Consider the following 17,879-nt stretch of genomic DNA (forward strand, 5'->3'; position numbering starts at 1 on the left):
TTCGGCAGCTTCTAGTGGCTCTCTTTCCTTCACCATTTTTCTGTTACATCCTTTTTACCTGATTCTTCCAACTAATTTAGAAACGGAAAGGGCAAGAAGCAAAAGGAAAATTTCTTAATGAAAAGCAGGGGCATGACTTCATCATGAATAAATGCAGCATTTTCCTTAAAATCAAATATCTCAGAGCCATAATGCCTTCTTCTGGGGGTGAGGGGTGGGCCGGCGAGGGCCAGTGCTGGAGCTCCTCCTGGTGTGCACAGACCCTGTGGCCCAGCCCTCACAGCAGACGGAACCTTCCACAGGGCTGCTGACTAGGGGTATTGACATGTGAAGTCAGAGCTCTGGAGTTCCCTCAGACCCGCCAGCATCTCTCTGATCTGTTTCCTCATCTGAAAGTCGGGATAATAAGATCTGTTCAGTGTCTGCCCCTGGAGTTAAATGACTCCACGTAACTTTGGGGAAAAAATTTTTTTTTTGTGAGGTGTGTTGCAGGCTGCACTGTGTCCAATGTCATTTGTTGAAGCCCTTGCCCCCATGTCGTATTTGGAGACAGAGCCTTGAGGAGGTGCTTCTGTTAAAAGGAGGCTCGTAGGGTGGGCCACTGTCCAGTCCAGTGGGTGTCCTTGTAAGAAGTCCTTGTCTGTCCACACAAGAGCCTCCGGACACGCACGGGCAGAGGGAAGACCGTGTGAGGAGCCAACGGGAGGGGCGTGTGCTCACCCAGGAGAAACCACACCTGCAAACACTGTGATCTTGGACTTCCAGCCTCTGGGGCTGCGAACCAATGAAGCTCTGTGGTTAAGCCGCCCCGTCTGGGATGGTTGGTCATGGCAGCCTGAGCAGATGGGGAGAGGTTGTGCGTTGTTATACAAACATGACTGATGCTTGAAAAACATGTACACCTGATGGGTCACACGGGTGCTTAGGGACTTTGGTGCCCCCTTCTGATCCGGGTGAAACACACCCCGCTTTCCTAAGCCATCCTGACTTCTGATGAGTGGGATTTGCTCAGAGGAGAGGCACCGTTTCCCATCTTCGGTTGCCTGTCCTCCCCACATAGCACCCACCAGCACATCATCTGTCCCCTAATTACCGAACACCGATTTTATAAACGTTAGCCCTGGGATGGCAAACCTGCAGAAGACTGAGAGGAAATGAATATTTATGAATGCAAAGGGCAGAGGTTAACTATGCAAAAGAGCATCATTAAATATCTTCTCCCTTAAAGCATTAAATATTGTGTGGGTATTTTATACTTTGTGAAAATGTTTAAAATGTCAATATTTATACTGCACAGTGCTAAAAAGAATACAAAAAATTATGATTTTTTCACTATGCAATACTAATTTAAAAAACAGTGTCAAAATAAATTCATAATTATACCGCTATGGAAATGTCTTTGCCCTTTGAACTCCCTAAACCACTAAAATGTGATCTATTTTTCATTTTTCTTGCTGCCTAAAAACATTTTAAAATTTAATCTTTGTTGTTTTTCAGAAGATGGCTGTCTTGGGCAGTGGATTTGGATCAGGAAAATGAGCCCCTTGCATCTCCTGTTTATGTTTCATTTCCACCCGTCTAGCCACTGACACCTGGCCCCTTCAATAACCACTGGAAATTAACTATGGAGTCCCCGAAATCGCAGGTTTGGGTTTAAATTCTGAGCTGAGAGCAAAATCTTTCCAAAGATTCCCTTCAACCTGGGAGCTCCCACTGTGCCCAAAGGCAAGTGATTTATTTTTACCCTTTTTCCATATCCCCCTGCAGGAAATGCCTCCAGAAATTAATCTAAACTTTACTTTAAGATCCCAGTGCCAAAATGTCAAATAGTGCAGGTGTCCAGGAACGCCTTGTCAGTGATTTGGGAATGAAAATAAAATAACACAAAACAAAAACCTAGGTTGGCCCCAACAGCTCCTGGTTATCACAGTTCTCTGGCTAGAGTTGCCTTTTCTTGGTCCAGGTCCCCAGAGCAGTAAGTTCCTGTCTCAGCCTTTGACTCGGGGCCATGTGTTAGGATTCTTTGCCTTTTGATGCTGAGATGCTGCAGGCACAAACCACCACATTGATGCCTGGAGTGTCCACTACCAGCATTCTCCAGGGCATCGGAAATGGCTTTTCCACAGAGAGGACCTCACGGAGAGTCTGATGAGCTCCAGTATGGGCAGTGCAGGGGGTCATGTGGGCACATGCAGATGGAGCCATCAGAACGTGAAGAGTTGTGCGTCTCCATAAGGAGAGGGAGAACTTCGGTCCATCTTCACAAGCCAAGGCTGACCTTACTCATGGTTATTATTCACCGTCTTCTATGGTACACATCTAAGCTGACGCGTGACGGATGAGGCAGCTTCCCACCAGTAATCACTTAAGAGACATTTTGCCCCCCAGGGAAAACCAGTCATTGACAGGACAACTCATATTTTGTTTTGGCAGAAATGCGTGGCAATCTTATAGGAGCCAGGATTTTATTTTATTTATTTTTGGAAGATATTTATTTTAGAGAGTGAGAGAGAGTACAGTTGGGGGGGAAGGGCATAGGGAGAGGGAGAAAAGCAGACTCTTTGAAGATGTCAGAGCCCAGATGCTTAACTAACGGAGCCACCCAGGCAAAGAGCAAGAGGGCAAATAGCATGGGACACTGTGCTGTCTATTCCACGGAAAATCCCCAAGACACACATTTATTTTCTCACAGATTGTATCCTCAGGAAGCAGATGCTGAGTTGAAGTTTGGATAGGAGATACTTCCTGGAGATCAGCAACCAGGAGAAAGAAGGCAGGAAGCAAGTTGGGCAGAGGACAAAGTCCAACTTTTGATGCTAAACTCTTCTCTCTTCTCTCCTGGCAGGAGCTCTAGAGAAAGCCCTGCCCCTTGGAGTAAAGCAGAAACACAGAAAGCCGCGTGTGAAAAAGCTGTACATGGAAAAGCTACAGGAGAGGTCCTTTAGGTTGTCCCTGATGTCTTGCTGGGGACAAGTGTGATAGGTGGCACCAGTCCCGTGGGCTCTCACTACCTGTCACCAGCTTCAGAGAGACCATTCTCTGTTCTGGACCATTCACGGTTCAGGACCCCCTACCCCGCTGTCAAGCTGGCCTGGAGGACTGACTCTCAGGGACATCCTCCCAAAGGCGGGGTTGACACACACATTGACGTGGGTGTGTTTTGGAGAATTTGAGTCTGTTTTCTGAATCTAATGCTCTTCATCTGCATCCAAATGGCGTTCAACCACATCTCAGCTGAGATGAATTCCAAACTGTGTTGTATGTGACAGAAATTCTGTTTCTAGATCGATGTGCGGCTGAGTCACAGTGTCTGGTTTTCTCGCCCAGGTGGGCTGTTCCCATTCTGTGCATCCCTCTGATGGACACTGCGGGTGTGGAGCAAGTGACTGCGCTGGAATTTTGCTAACTTGCACTCACCGGAATGTGAGGTCAAGCACTGGCCCAAAGTGGCTTGCTGGCTGATGAGGCTGTCGGCCTCCTCAACATTGCCCCTCACAGCCCGACTTATCTGCACCCGTTTCATCCATCTCTTCTCCGGGACGTGAAGTTCAGTTCCTCAGTTTCAACCCTGAGACTATTTAATTTCCACCAAACAAACAGCGCAAGGGACAGAATGTCCATCTCAATCGCCCCTTTGTGAATATGGACGCTCTGTTCAGGGTGGGGCACAGGTGCAGCGGGGGAGACAGGGAAGAAAGAGCCGATGCTTCCGGGGCAGTGAGTCAAAGAAACCGCAAGATCAAAGTGGGGTCTCTGCCTTCTGACAGCACCTCCTGGTTCGGGAGACTTTCCCCGCATGTGTCCGCAGGTTATGATGCAATCTCGTCTCAACTAGAGGGAATGTTGCTTGTCTCTCAGGTGGCCTGGGAATCCCACATTCTTCCCCCTCCCCAGTCAAGCAGATTCCCTGAAGAGTTCATCCCTCCTCACCTTTTCATCACAACCTTGCTGGTCTGAACACACAGAGAGGTTTGGCAGAACAAAGGAAGATTCCCTTTGATCTTGGATGGGGACATGCCATCCTTCTCTTGATGAGGGAATACATTTGCTGTTATCCATACAGTGTGCTGAGAGCCTAATCGACAGATGTCTTAAGTTTTGGAGCCCCCCTCAGACGCATTTCTGCAGAGAATTCATAGCCACGTTCCATGTACCAAGCACACATCTGATAAGGACCTTCAGTGGCCCTTCCAGGAATGGTGCTGACCTCTGGGGCTGCATTCTCCGGTTTCGCCCCACAGCTGCAAGAGCGGTGAGGAGCTGTGGACTCACTTCATAATGGAGCGAAGAGGGCTGGATTCCTGAAGCCCAGCCCAGGCCTGGGGTTACCCTGCTAGAAACCTGGTCTTACAGAGATTCCTGGGGGTTTGAAAAGATGTTGTCAAGTGTAGCCTTTGAGATAAATGCTTAGTCAAAAAGTCATTGTATTTAAGTTTAACAAAGTCTATGGGATTGCAAATATATGCAAGTGTTTTGGTCACAGTTGCTTTTGAGAAAATGTCAGGTTTCTCGTAACACTGGGAAGTTACTGCCAGCCTTACTTCTCACGTGCAAGAAGACAAGCTCATCTACTAGGAAAGACACTCAGCCAGTAGACCTTTTATTTTATATGATATTGGGTTTCTAGTGCACTCAGTATATTAACTTTGACCTTGTGCCTATAGAAAAGTTTACTGCTCCCCTGAGAGCTGCTACCCTTGAGGGCAGCGCAGTCACTGGGAGGTGGTCACTTAGATGTTGTGTCACTGACTTCTTTACTCCAAGATGGTTCCACTTGCTGGACTTGAGCCCCGTTTTAATGGCGCTTATCTCCTTGGTCTCAGACAATCGCTGCCTCTGTCTCTACTCTGCAACTCACATATTGCCTGGTCTGCATGCAGCAGGCGCCCAGTAAAGGCTTGCCAGGGAAGCTTGTGAGTCTGTTACCTGGAGTAGGACTTCCTGTTGTAAATTATTATGTATGATATGCCAAGTTCCCAGAGGTAATTTTCGGTGGAATAGCATTGGGTTCTCTACATCATGGTCTGATAACTCCACAAACAAAAATCAAAATAAAACACAGCTGACATTTTCTTGGTAACTTGGCTATGCGTTCAGCCCAGTGATTTTTAAATTAATCAACCAATAGGTATGGAGTAACATTTATGTGTAAGTGTCTGCACCTTAAAAATTCTTGTCCTGCTTACAAGGAAACTTGGAGAAAGAGGACATCAATCCCTCGAATCAACATAACTGTTTTATGACTGTAATGCATTACATGGGATTTTCTGTTCTTCCATTGGTAGGACAGAACTCAAAGACATTCAGGCAGATGAAATGCTGGACACTTTGTTGCTTGAAGTTTCAAATAGAGGCCCCATCGCCCTCCCTTTTCCTACCAGAACTTTAACAAAACTCCTTAACCCCACAAGATTGTCATGCCTTTCTGGGTCATGCATGAATTTCATGGAAATGGGTGAACTGCAGTATTTTAGTGACTCTTGGTTGTTGGAATCAGACAAACAAAACACACTGAGCGCTGCATATTCATTCTCAAGGCATCTGTTGATAGATCACTGCTGTGACTTCATCATCATTTGAAGGAGTGAGAATTTAAATGGCTCCTCCAAGGCCCCTGACAGAGTCCCACAGTCATCGAATGACACAGGGCACAAGTCAGAATGTGACAGTCTGTGTGCTCGAGGCAGATGGCGTTTGGCAGTGGAAGTAGGGTGCTCTGATCACCCTGTTCGGCACACGCAACTGGACACCTTCCTCAGCGCCCATATTGGAACTCCATATTGATCGGCTGTCTACAAACCCGCTAGAAACTGGTGCAAAGGTTGGCTTTATTTTAGGAGAATAATGGCATCAGATTTGACCCTGTTTTCTTAAATCAAACATTATTCACTTTTTTAAAGCTTGCTTTTCATTAGAGATGTGAAAATACTTTTTATCATAGAAGTATTAAGATAACTGTTCTCCTATTAGTTCTCAAAAACTATATATATCTTTCCAGATTCCATGTATCACACTAAATAAATGTAGGATTATTTAGGAAGGAATGATACCGTTGGTTTACCCACATACATCTACATGGAGTGTACGTACATATATCTTTATCTATATGCATATGGTACAAACACACACACAGGTTCTGCCATTACAAGAAAGTGACTTAATTCTTCTGGACCTGGCTTTCTTCTAATCAAAGCTGTTGGACAAGACAACCTTTAAGATTTTATTTAGGTTTTACAGCCTTGGGTCTATTAAAAGGAAAAGTGAAAAAGAGGAAGGGCATTTAATACCTATGGTTATAAAACATCTCTACTCATTACACTTTACCATGTTCAAAGAAAGAAATGCTAGTTGATACCATGTCCTTGCTAATTTTTTTCAGAGCTTGTAATTTAATATATTTGCATAAAATGAGGTGGGAAACCTGGCTCATCTCCCTTTACTTGTACTATAACTTAAGGCAGTTTTTGATTATTCTAAAAGACCCCAAGGCAGATGTTAAGAACAGATAATGAAAGCATACGGTAGAAAGACTGATTCATTTGTGGTCTGCTGGTCCTAACCCTCTTGTGAAAAACAATAAAAAAAATTCATGCAGTAGTTTTAAAATAATCCTTAACAATGCTAGAGTCTCTTAAGCCTTACACTATTTGATTTATCTTTAAAATCTCTTTCCAATTAAACACACTGATACTTGGAATTAAATAAAACCTCAGGGGGTAGGCAGTACTTTTCCTCTTAACATAATTTAAAATGCAGACACCTCACATTTGCCAGTGGCAAATGAAGTTTTCCTAAAATCAAATCCTCATATATATCTCCTCTTTCTTCAGAAAGAGAATCAGCACTGGGTTTTATACACAGCTCATGAATCATTGAACACTGCATCAGAAGAAAGGCAGGCAGGCAGGCAGGCAGGCAGGAGGCACATAATTCCATGAAACTCCTATGCAAGACTCAAGGACAATTAACATCAAGCTATTATCAAAAAGATAAGAGATAAAATGTGCTGGCGAGATGTAGAGAAAAGGGAACCCTTATAAGCTGTTGGTGGAAATGTACATTGGTAGAGCCCATGTGAAAAACCATATGATAGTTCCTCAAAAATCTACCAATAGGACTAGCATATGATCCACAATTCTACTTCTGGATATATACCAAAAAGAATTAAAATCAAGATCTCAAAGAAATATCTTCAGTCCCATGTTTATAGTGGCATTATTCACAGTAGCCAGGCATGGAAACAACCTAAAAGTCCTTCAGAAGCGATAAAGAAAATGTGATATGACACACACACACACACACACACACCCCACACACACACACACTGGACTGTTGTTAAGTCATAAAAAGAATCCTGTCAGTTATAACAACGTGGATAGATTTGGATGGCATCAAGCTCACATAAGGCAAAAACAATTATTACGTAGATTCACTTACATGTGAAATTTTAAGAAAGAGAAAGGAAAATTTCACAGAAACAGAGAATAGGATGGGGGTTGTCAGGGGCTGGGGGAGGGGGACAATAGGTGAGGCAGAGGTCAAAGCCTACACATCGTCAGTGAAAGAAAGAGTATGTTCAGAGGATCTAGCGCACAACGTGAGGACGATAGTTAATCGTGTGGCATTATATACTTGGAGGGGACTGGATCTGGATCTCGAGGATTTCACCACACACACGAAAAGAATGATTACCACCAAGAAATATAGATGTGAGCCTGGAAGCAGTGAGCACACAGAAGATCTCTCTTTGGAGACCTGCAGGAGATTTCAGAGCAGCAGACGCAGAAGCAATGATTTAGGATTCCCGCCCTTCATCTTCCCGCCTCCAGACACAGTTCTTGGATGACTCTAAGAGCTGAAAATTTCAGTTTGCCTAACAGTCTCTTACTAGCTTTTATCAGTATAAATCTACATCATTACGAAATATTCCTCGACTCTCAGAAGAGGTTTATTTACAATTCATACATTATTTTGCCTCATACCATTCTGGCAGGCTAGCAAGACTGTGCATTTTAGGGGCTCTGTCTACTCTCAAGTCTAGTTTTGCCAAAACATCCAAATGTGTAGAAGTATCTCCAGAAGAGGAGCCACATTTTCTTTGCGTTCACATCCCCAGAGATAAGCTAGTGCCTGGCCCAGAGCTGGTGGGAGATCCATGCATCTCCGTGACAGTGGTCCTTGAAGATAAAGCCATGGGGTCCCACACTTTGGTGGTATCTCCTTTGTATCTGAATATGTGAATACAAAACCAAAAAAACCATCTAGACTTAAGAGCAAAGGTAAGTAACTACTCTTAAGCCTAAAATAAAAAGTTCTACCTCATCTATTTCCAAAGCACCTCCTCACAGTAGAAGGAGTATAAGTTAAGTATAAGTATAAGTTATAAGTATAAGTTAAGTCACATGCTAAACATCTCTTTGATTCACAGGAAACGTGATGGCTAATTGCTCTCCCTGCACACTTTTCTCAAATTATGATTTTTGCACGTTGCCATGCAAAGAAAACATGGCATTTGTCATCCATGTTCTAGCTGCTCATCAAGTCCTCTCCGTCTGGGTGTTCAGGTGCCAAGAAATCTGGAGCTCCTGCCTTGGTTTCCTAGGAGTGACCTATGGAAAGCATTATCACATTTCCTGCAACAAAACTGGGGACAACATACAACAACTCAACATTGTGCCATGTCCAGGTGCAAGAGGATGTCCATGAGACGTGTTTTGGATGCTGATCATTGTTGTATCTGATTAATTTTGTTGATGCAGGAAATAAATGAAAGAATATTGTAAACTGGAACATCTCCCAAAACTTAGGATCCAGAATATAATGTTACCATAAAATAAAAAGATCTATTTGCAAGAATTCTGAAGCAGGGGTGCCTGGGTGGCTCAGTGAGTTAAGCCGCTGCCTTCGGCTCGGGTCATGATCTCAGAGCCCTGGGATCGAGTCCCGCATCAGGCTCTCTGCTCAGCGGGGAGCCTGCTTCCCTCTCTCTCTCTGCCTGCCTCTCCATCTACTTGTGATTTCTCTCTGTCAAATAAATAAATAAAATCTTAAAAAAAAAATTCTGAAGCATCAGGATTAAGTCAAACCAAAAAAAAAAAAAAAAAAAAAACAACAAACAAACAACAACAACAAAACAAATTAACCAAAAGAATCCAATTAAAAACAAAACCAAACCAAAAAACCATCTAGACTTAAGAGCAAAGGTAAGTAACTACTCTTAAGCCTAAAATAAGAAGTTCTACCTCATCTATTTCCGAAGTACCTCCTCACAGTAGAAGGAGTATAAGTTAACTTCGAGGGAGGCTTGTTCATTTTTCTGTGATGTCATTAACACATTAACATTCATTGGACAGAAATCAGGTTTGGCTTTGGAGAGTTGGAGTTTCCAGAAGCCCACATTGTGACTACTATGGCCGTATATAATTAAACATGAGTTTTCTTTCTTCCTTTTTTTTTTTAAATTTTATTTCTTTTCAATGTTCCAGAATTCATGGTTTATGCACCACACCCAGTGCTCCATGCAATCCGTGTCCTCCTGAATACCCACCACCCGGCTCACCCCATCCCTCACCCCTCCCCTCAGTCTGTTTCTCAGAGTCCACAGTCTCTGATGGTTCGTCTTCCCCTACGATTTCCCCCAACTCACTTCTCCTCTCCATCTCCCAACATAGTTTTCTAATAAAATAGGAACTAGAAATTAGAAAGAATTCTGACAAAATATGAAGTTGATACACTATTAAGTAGTAGTCACCTGTTAATTTTAATCATGGTGCATAAATCCCATTTAATTACGCAGTCAGTGTATGGATGGAACACTCCACACTCACAGACTTCTAACGAGAATGAGAAGGGCCAGCAACTTCACAGAAGAAGTGGGAACTCCTTCCTCTGGGTTCTGGAGACTCAGTCAGGGGAGGTTTCCTAGAGGTGGTGGGGCGGTGGCTGTGGCCTTGGAACTCAGCCAAATTCACTGATCCCAAGAGAAATTGCTCCCATGACTGGGACCCCTTGACTAGAGGCCCCTCTAGGTCTTGATCATGTTTGCAACTGCAGAGGATTTTCTGGGCCTGGTATTGAATAAATGTTCAGTTAAACTTGTACAGCTTGAATTTGTTAGCAATATAATGTGGTCAACACAGGACACATATGTACTTTCCTCAAAGCCCAATGTTTTGGAAGGACATTAGCTTAGAAATTAGAAAACCAGAGTGGAGGACCCAAGGAAAGATCACAGTGAAAAGAGTCACCGTGTCTGTTACGACAGTGGAGATGCATTTCTTTACAACGAAGAGAAAAGGGCAGTGTGGTGACATTCCTGGGTGGCTTATCATTCCCGTTCACATACAGAACTCTAGGGCTTCCCAGACAAGGAGGCAAACCAAGTCCATATGGTGGACACTCAGAAAATCATATGCCCCCTGAATCGTAAGAGGGTGATGTCATGGTATTTATTGTTCTGCTCAGTTCAATTTTCTTTCTGTCTTTGGCTGGTAGTAATGCCTCAGTCTTCAAAGGAGAAGCAAACAAGCCCTTTCTAGGGTAAGTGACTATTCTCCCACTTTTCATGGGCCCAGGATGCAGGACTTTCAGTGATTAAACTAGGAAGCCTCAGGCAAGTCAGGAAGAATCGGTAAGCCTACTTCTCTGAGGTCGTGCCGCCAAGAATATTCATCAGATGGTCCCTTCCTTCAGGTTCAGAGGGCAGCGGGTGACCCAAACCAGGCCAATCAGAATCTCTCTCTTCTGGAACTTGAATCTTGACTGGGAGAGAGAATCAAGGATAGAATATTTGACTCTCCGCTGCTCTGGGCCTTCTGAAAACTGACTGTTCAGCCACCCTGAGTCAGGTCAGCAATTTCCCCTGTGCTTGAGTTAGCCAGAGAAGGGTTGGTCAGTCACACCAGAAACCTCTCACAGGTGCGGAGAGTGGTCCCTGGAGTCGAGGCGGGACAAGTGGGAGATGCTCTCTGTGGGGTCCGCGGGGGCAACATCGGTGGAGGAGGCAAGAGTTTTTCTCTTTCTCTGCTTATCCCAAGGATGGAACGGGAAATCCTGCTGCAAACGGCATTTTGTTAAAGTGCTTCTGTGGGGTCCTGTGACTCACACCCATGCCAGTGGTGGATGAACCTCAAAGGACTTGACAGAAGAACGTTAAGGCCTTGGAAAGAAATCAGTGAAGGAGGAAGGAGCGTTCTCCCTAAGGCCAGTCCTCCCGATGACCCTCGGGATCACAGTATTTAATGTTGGAAAAGCCCAGCTCCCCACCCCCAAGTTAGCAATGGCTACCGACAGAGGCCTAGGGACCAGAAGTAGAGCCCAGGAGCAGAAGGGGACCTGGGCCGGGCCTGATTCTCCCAGAACCCGCCCCTGACGGTAGAATGTGGTATCGCACGTGGCCTCCCCTGGGACTCCTCCTCAGGCAGAAGTGCAGGCTTTGTTTTGACTTGCCTGAAGGTGGAGAGCAGGATACCTACTACAGGGAACCCTGTAGAGCTGCACCCACACTCGGGTCTGTTCTAAGAGGCAGGCTGTCCCAGACTGGACCTTAGTCCAGGAACAATATCTTGACCTCGGTCCCTATTTAATTGACTTGTCCAAATGCAAATCAGACAGGAAGCCCACTGCCCCTTCCCAGGAGCTGTGTTCCCAGAGACACCGGGCTCCCTTGCAAACAAGGAACTGGGGTTGCTTAGCCCGAGGTCCCACACTTAGGGGAAGCAGGTTTCTAGGTGGTGCTGCTCCAAAGGGGACAGGCTCCCACTGCACCTCTCTGAAGGGTCCTTGGAGACAAAGGAGGGGATGCTGGGGGACAGAGGTCGTGCCTTCCACCCCTTCTCTGCCAGCGCCATGAGTCCTGGTCTTCTGACGCAGCAGGATGTGGACATTGCTCAGGACCCATCACTGGCACCTGGGTCTGCGGGCTTCATGTCTTTCTTCTCAGTGACACTGCAACTACACAGCAGCTAGGGGTACCTGTTGCCTCTGAGAAGGTCCAAGTGAGGGGAAGCTGGGAAAGGTTCCAGGGCTCATAGACAAAATGTCCATGTCTGTTTAGTATCTGTGGTGGATGCATGGGGATGGAGAGGGTATTGTGCCCTGCGCATTCTATATTAAAAAATTATTTTGGACATTAGATCAATTAAAACACTGTTACTCCTATTGGTAAGCAGCTGTAGGTTGTAATTCTTCGCTGTTTGTAATCCATCCTTTCTGTTTGAAGCAACCTCCCAGTTACGGGCTTTAGTTGTCTCTCCCATTCATAAAAAAGCAAGTCTCATTTATAATTCATAACAGGTTTATTTATATTTATATTTATATAAATATATATCTCTATCTGTCTATCTATCTATATAAGAAAAACACCATTCATCCAAGGATTCCTGGACAGGAATTAAAAACAAAACAAAACAAAGAACAAACCACTCTTGCTAGTCGCATCCTCTCTTGTTTTTTCCAGGGTGACCTGTCAAGGTGACAAGGTCGATGGTCATTTCCTTCTTATCTTTTTCCTCAGTGAAGTTGGCGATTTCCCCTCACTCTCTTTAAGCTTCCGGAGAGATTTTTGGTGTGGTTTTTGTGATAAGACTCAGACAGAAATCAATTCACAAACTATGCAAATCAACCCTAAAATACTACAAGATAAGCCCCTGCGGAGTCCTGCCGACGACAGCAACAGCCAGAGGAGGCAGAGCCGGCGAGGATCTCACTGCAGCGGCAGGCACGGCCCTACGGATCGGGTGGCCAGGAACCACTCAAGTAGAATGAAGCGTCTAAAAGATTTGAAAATGCATTTCCAGAGCCCTGAGACAGCTGGAAGGAGCAAAAATGGGAAGATCTATTATTGATTCGTATCAGAGGAGAAGACCAGCTCCTTGAGCAGGGGCCTCATGTAGCAACTGCAGTGACTCTTTGAGGACAAACTGCTCCGCTTGTGGGGAGCCCGGTGGGAGGAAACTGCCTCGCATCACCTGCTTTGCGGCGTCAAACCACCCAGACTCAAACCAGAAGACCCTGGTGGTGGTTCTTGAAGACAGGAATGACCATGATGTGAGAGATTGTCCGAGAGCCTGTTCCATGGAAGAGAGAGGGGAAGGTGAGGGCCCTCTGTGCATCCGTCTCTGCCAACACACCAACGACTCTGCCCTGGTCAAGGAAAGATGCTACACAGAGACGCGTCTCAGAGACCAGGGGGATGCATGGCTGGCTTGGCAACTACAGCCAGTTTGCCATGGGTAGGCTGCTGTGTTAGCATTTTATCCTCATTGAATCTAACCACCTTATGGGGAAGGTGTTTCCGATTCCATTCTACAAAGGACCATGCTGAGACTAGGAGGGATTACATAGACTTCCCTGAGCCAAATGGCCACTGAAAAAGACAGAAAAGAATACTATGAAGAATGACAAGAATGGGGCACCTGGGTGGTTTAGTCGTTAAGCGTCTGCCTTTGGTTCAGGTCATGGTCCTAGGGTCCTGGGATGGAGCCCTGCATAGGGATACCTGCTCAGTGGGGAGCCTGCTTCTCCCTCTCCCACTCCCCCTGCTTGTGTTCCCTCTCTCGCTCTCTCTGTCAAATAAATAAACAAAATCTTAAAAAAAAAAAAAAAAGAATTACAAGAGCAAAAGGGGCGTCTGGGTGGCTCAATTGGTTAAGCATCTGCCTTAGGCTCAGGTCATGATCTCAGAGTCCTGGGATCCACCACCATCTCTGGCTTCTCAGCGGGGAGCCTGCTTCTCCCTCTGCCTCTGCCCCTTCACCCCCTTTCATGCATGTGTGCTCTCTCTCTCTCTCTGTCAGATAAATAAACAAAATACTTTTAAAAAAGAATTATAGGGGCACCTGGGTGGCTCAGTGGGTTAAGCCTCTGCCTTCAGCTCGGGTCATGATCTTGGGGTCCTGGGATCGAGTCCCACATCGGGCTCTCTGCTCATCGGGGACCTGCTTCCCCCTCTCTCTCTGTCTGCCTCTCTGCCTGCTTGTGTTCTCTCTGTCCGTGTCAAATAAATAAGTAAAATCTTTAAAAAAAGAATTATAAGAACAGTAGAATAACAACAAAGTTCAAAAGAATAAAATATAACACTTTTTATAATGAATTGGAAAATCTCTAAGAAATGCATTTCACAAGGATATAAGTATATATTAAATTACATATACATACACAACTGTAACTACACATATACTCATTCAAATGCATGAAAATATGACTTCTTAATAGACATGGAAGTAATTAAAAAGGTTTTCAGTATCATTTACACTATAGATCATCAACTGTTAAATACAATACTGGCAGATCTACTTTAAGAGTATAATAAAAAAATGGAAATTGCACGTTTGTGAGGCAGAGATATTTCACAATTGGAAAAGTTCATTAATATCAGTCATCTAATTAATAGCTCCCCCCAGATTTCTTTAAAAGTACAGTTGATATGTACAAGACTGTATTAATACCCAATTTACAGAGAGCTAGTATGCTTATTTTGTTACTAACTCTTGTCTGGGTGTGTGTTTGCTCACATTCTCAGTTCTGAGATGCTCACAGACTATTTTCCAGGCTACACTTGAGTGTCCTTTGACAATTAGAACTCTGGTGGTCTAAATCCAAAGAGTCGAGTTGACATGTTTTCGTCATTTCAGAATGTCATAAAGAGAAAAGTAAGACTAACCCTAATTCCATCTCCTAGGCACAAACAATCCTACTCTTGTTTCTATCCTACTCTTGTTCCTAGACTGTCATGCTCAGTGTTTCGAGGGGGACAACACGACTCTGCTTGTACTTTTCAGCCAATCATTAGACCCGGTCTGTGTCGATGAGTGGAGACCCACATCTGTGCTTAATCACCTCAGCGCAGGGAGGCTCCTTCCCAGTGGTGAATGGACTAAGTAACTTGTGGAATATGCCTTTCAGTGCATGAACTCTCTGGAGAAATATATGTTTTGGCTGAAAAATAATTAACTATTTGATAGATACAGCGTCAGAGAGAAGATACACTGACAACTAAAAATTTGGCTGATCCATGGCGTATTTCGAAACACACTTATCACCATGAAGAAAGAGATCCACATAAAATTGGAATTCACGTGCAGGCACATCGTTTGTGCTTTGGGTGCATTCTCTAGTTCAGTGAAAAGGGTAACGTTTCCCTAGCATGAATACTAAACAGTGCTTGACAATGAACCCAATGTGGGCTCTGGGCGTGGAGGAACTGCATGAGATTCTGGAGATGCAGTTCTAAACTCAGCCCTGAGACAGTGGATCTCCAGCTGCTTTCCCCAGACGTTGGAATGAGTAAAACATAACGTAGTCATGAAGATAAACTGTGTAGACAAGACACTTAACGGGTGGTAGTTATAACCAAAATTAATAGTAGAGGTTGTATGAAATGTTCTTTCAGCCAATATTGTAAGGACTCAAGGGAACAAATGCCTACAATAAAATAAGGGATTTTTACTAGAAATCATAATGACCACTGACAACAGACTTCAGGACTGAAAATGACATTGCGGCTGAAGAGGAGGAAATATGACCCGTGTTAGCTACATTTTCAAGTATAGTAAGACCTGAGAACTTTACTTGGGAATAATTAAGATGATTCTATTTAATGTTTTACTATTTTTTGACAGTGAATTCAGCAAGCCACTAGACATATTTTCAATCTAATAGAAAGGTTAATCAAAGAATAAAAATACAGTTCCTATAGAAATAATTTTCTTATAATTGTCATAGCAATAGACAATAAAATGTAATTACGGGAAATGAGCTATATGTAACTTTAAACAAAGCTGACAGAAGATATTTCATGACGTAATACAGAGCATTGTTTTTCTATGGTGCCCACGTACTTCTTTAGCCAATTTACTCTGTCCTCCTCACACCTATGTTTAGAACAAATGGTGCAGAAATATCAGTCATTGGCATTAAAATCAAGCAATTTTAAAAACAAAAGGCAAACCAGTTCACTCTGCATAGGAATCTGTAGGGAGGCATAATATGAGTACAATATCACAATCCAGGTGTTATAAAATGCCAGGTTTCAATTTCCTCTCTCCTCGCCATCCTGGATGTCTTCAAAGAGTGATTAGAGTAAGCTCCTGGTTTATTCTATGAAGTTAGAGAAGAATGCAATACACATATAGCCTAGCATCGAGATTTTGACTTCTAAATAACATTTTCTGCTAAGAAGAACCAGGACTCCTTGGGAAGATAGCTAATTCCAGAGCTGAGCCAGGAAAAGCACAAGAGGAGACTGGAACACTTTAATGCACCAGAAAGTAAACAGGTCCCTAAGGAGTCCCAGGACCGTGTCGAAGGGAGTCAGGAGTTACAAGAGCTGCCTTCACCCAATCTGTCAAAATCTGCGCATCAAAATAAATATTTAATGCAATAGACAATAACCTACTCGATAAAATAAAAATATGCGAGTTGACCCTGACATAAATAAACATACCAATAGGGAGATCAAGCTCTCATTTGCAGTGGGATGCTAAGTAATAAGTACGGAAAGGGTGAAGGAGTCACCCATTCCTCAGTGGATGCTAGAACTAAAAAGTGAAGTTTGATGACAGACAGTGTCTTTTTACACACCCAAGTGTCTACCCAGGGATTACCTTCAAAGGGAAGTGTATGATTCTACAGTGGAGAATCTTGGCTGGTAGCTGTAAACTAAGTTATTAAAATGAAACCTTTGGGAGCAACCATGATGCCCTTCAAGGGACGTGGGTGGTTAAACAAACTGCGGTCCATCCAGACAGTGGAACACTAGTCAGCACTAAAAAGCAATGAGCTAGCAAGCCATGAAAATGCATGGAAAGACCTTACATGCCTATTATTTCATGGAAGAAGCCAATCTGAGAAGGCTACATCATGTATGGTTCCAACTCTAGGACGTTCTGGAAGAGACAAAATTACAGAGACAATAAAAAGATCAGCAGTTGCCAGAAGTTTGGACACTGGGGTGGGAGGAATAGGCAGGGCACAGGGATTCCTAAGGAAGTAAACATACTCTGTAGGATACAAAAATTAGAGATACATGTCATGACACATTTATCCAAGCCCATAGACTGTACCACTCCAGAGTGAACTGTAATATAAACTGTGGATTGCCATGATTCATCAAATATGTCCAGTATAAACTATGGATCAGAAGGTGTCAATGTAGGTTCGTCGACTGCAGCAAATGAACCACCGTAACGAATGGACTACTCTGGTGGGGGATGGTGATAAGGGGCTGGAGGGGTAGGCTATGCTCATGAGGAGGCAGGAGTATATGGGACATCTTTATACCTTGCCCTCAATTTTGCTATGAAGCCAAAACTCCTTTTAAAAAGTGAAGTCTTAATTTAAAAAAAAAAAAAAAAGGAAAATAAAGCTTATTGTCACTATTTTGGGAATAAATTGATATTAAGTCCTTTCTTAACCAGTAATGCGCTGGGAAGCCAACAGTTCAAAAACACATCAAATTGGATATATACATATATAAAAAGTAAACTGGAATAAATACCTTCATCACTTGGCTGTTATGAAACTGTGCTCCCAATCATGTTGGGCATGGTGGTCTGAGAAGCCAAGAGGTCTTGATCTTGCTAATGGTAGCTTTTCAGAGACGACACAATTTTTCAGGCTGGTGTCATTGATGTAAAAAACCTTCACATGCAGCTCTAAGATATTGAAACTAGTTTCCACAAGTAGTTGTGGGAGCAGAAGAGAATGATAACGGGGCGGCTGACAATGATGTGCTCTAATGGCAGCCATCGCGTACGGGCATTGATTCATGTTAGCACAAAATGTATTTGTTTAGAGCAAAGGATATTCTAAGGTTTCACATGAGGTCAAAGCGTTTTGCAGGTGAGGTGGATGGTGGGAAAGCAGTTTCAGCAGGGAAA

This window comes from Mustela lutreola, chromosome 5, assembly GCF_030435805.1.
Source record: "Mustela lutreola isolate mMusLut2 chromosome 5, mMusLut2.pri, whole genome shotgun sequence".
NCBI classification, from domain to species: domain Eukaryota; kingdom Metazoa; phylum Chordata; class Mammalia; order Carnivora; family Mustelidae; genus Mustela; species Mustela lutreola.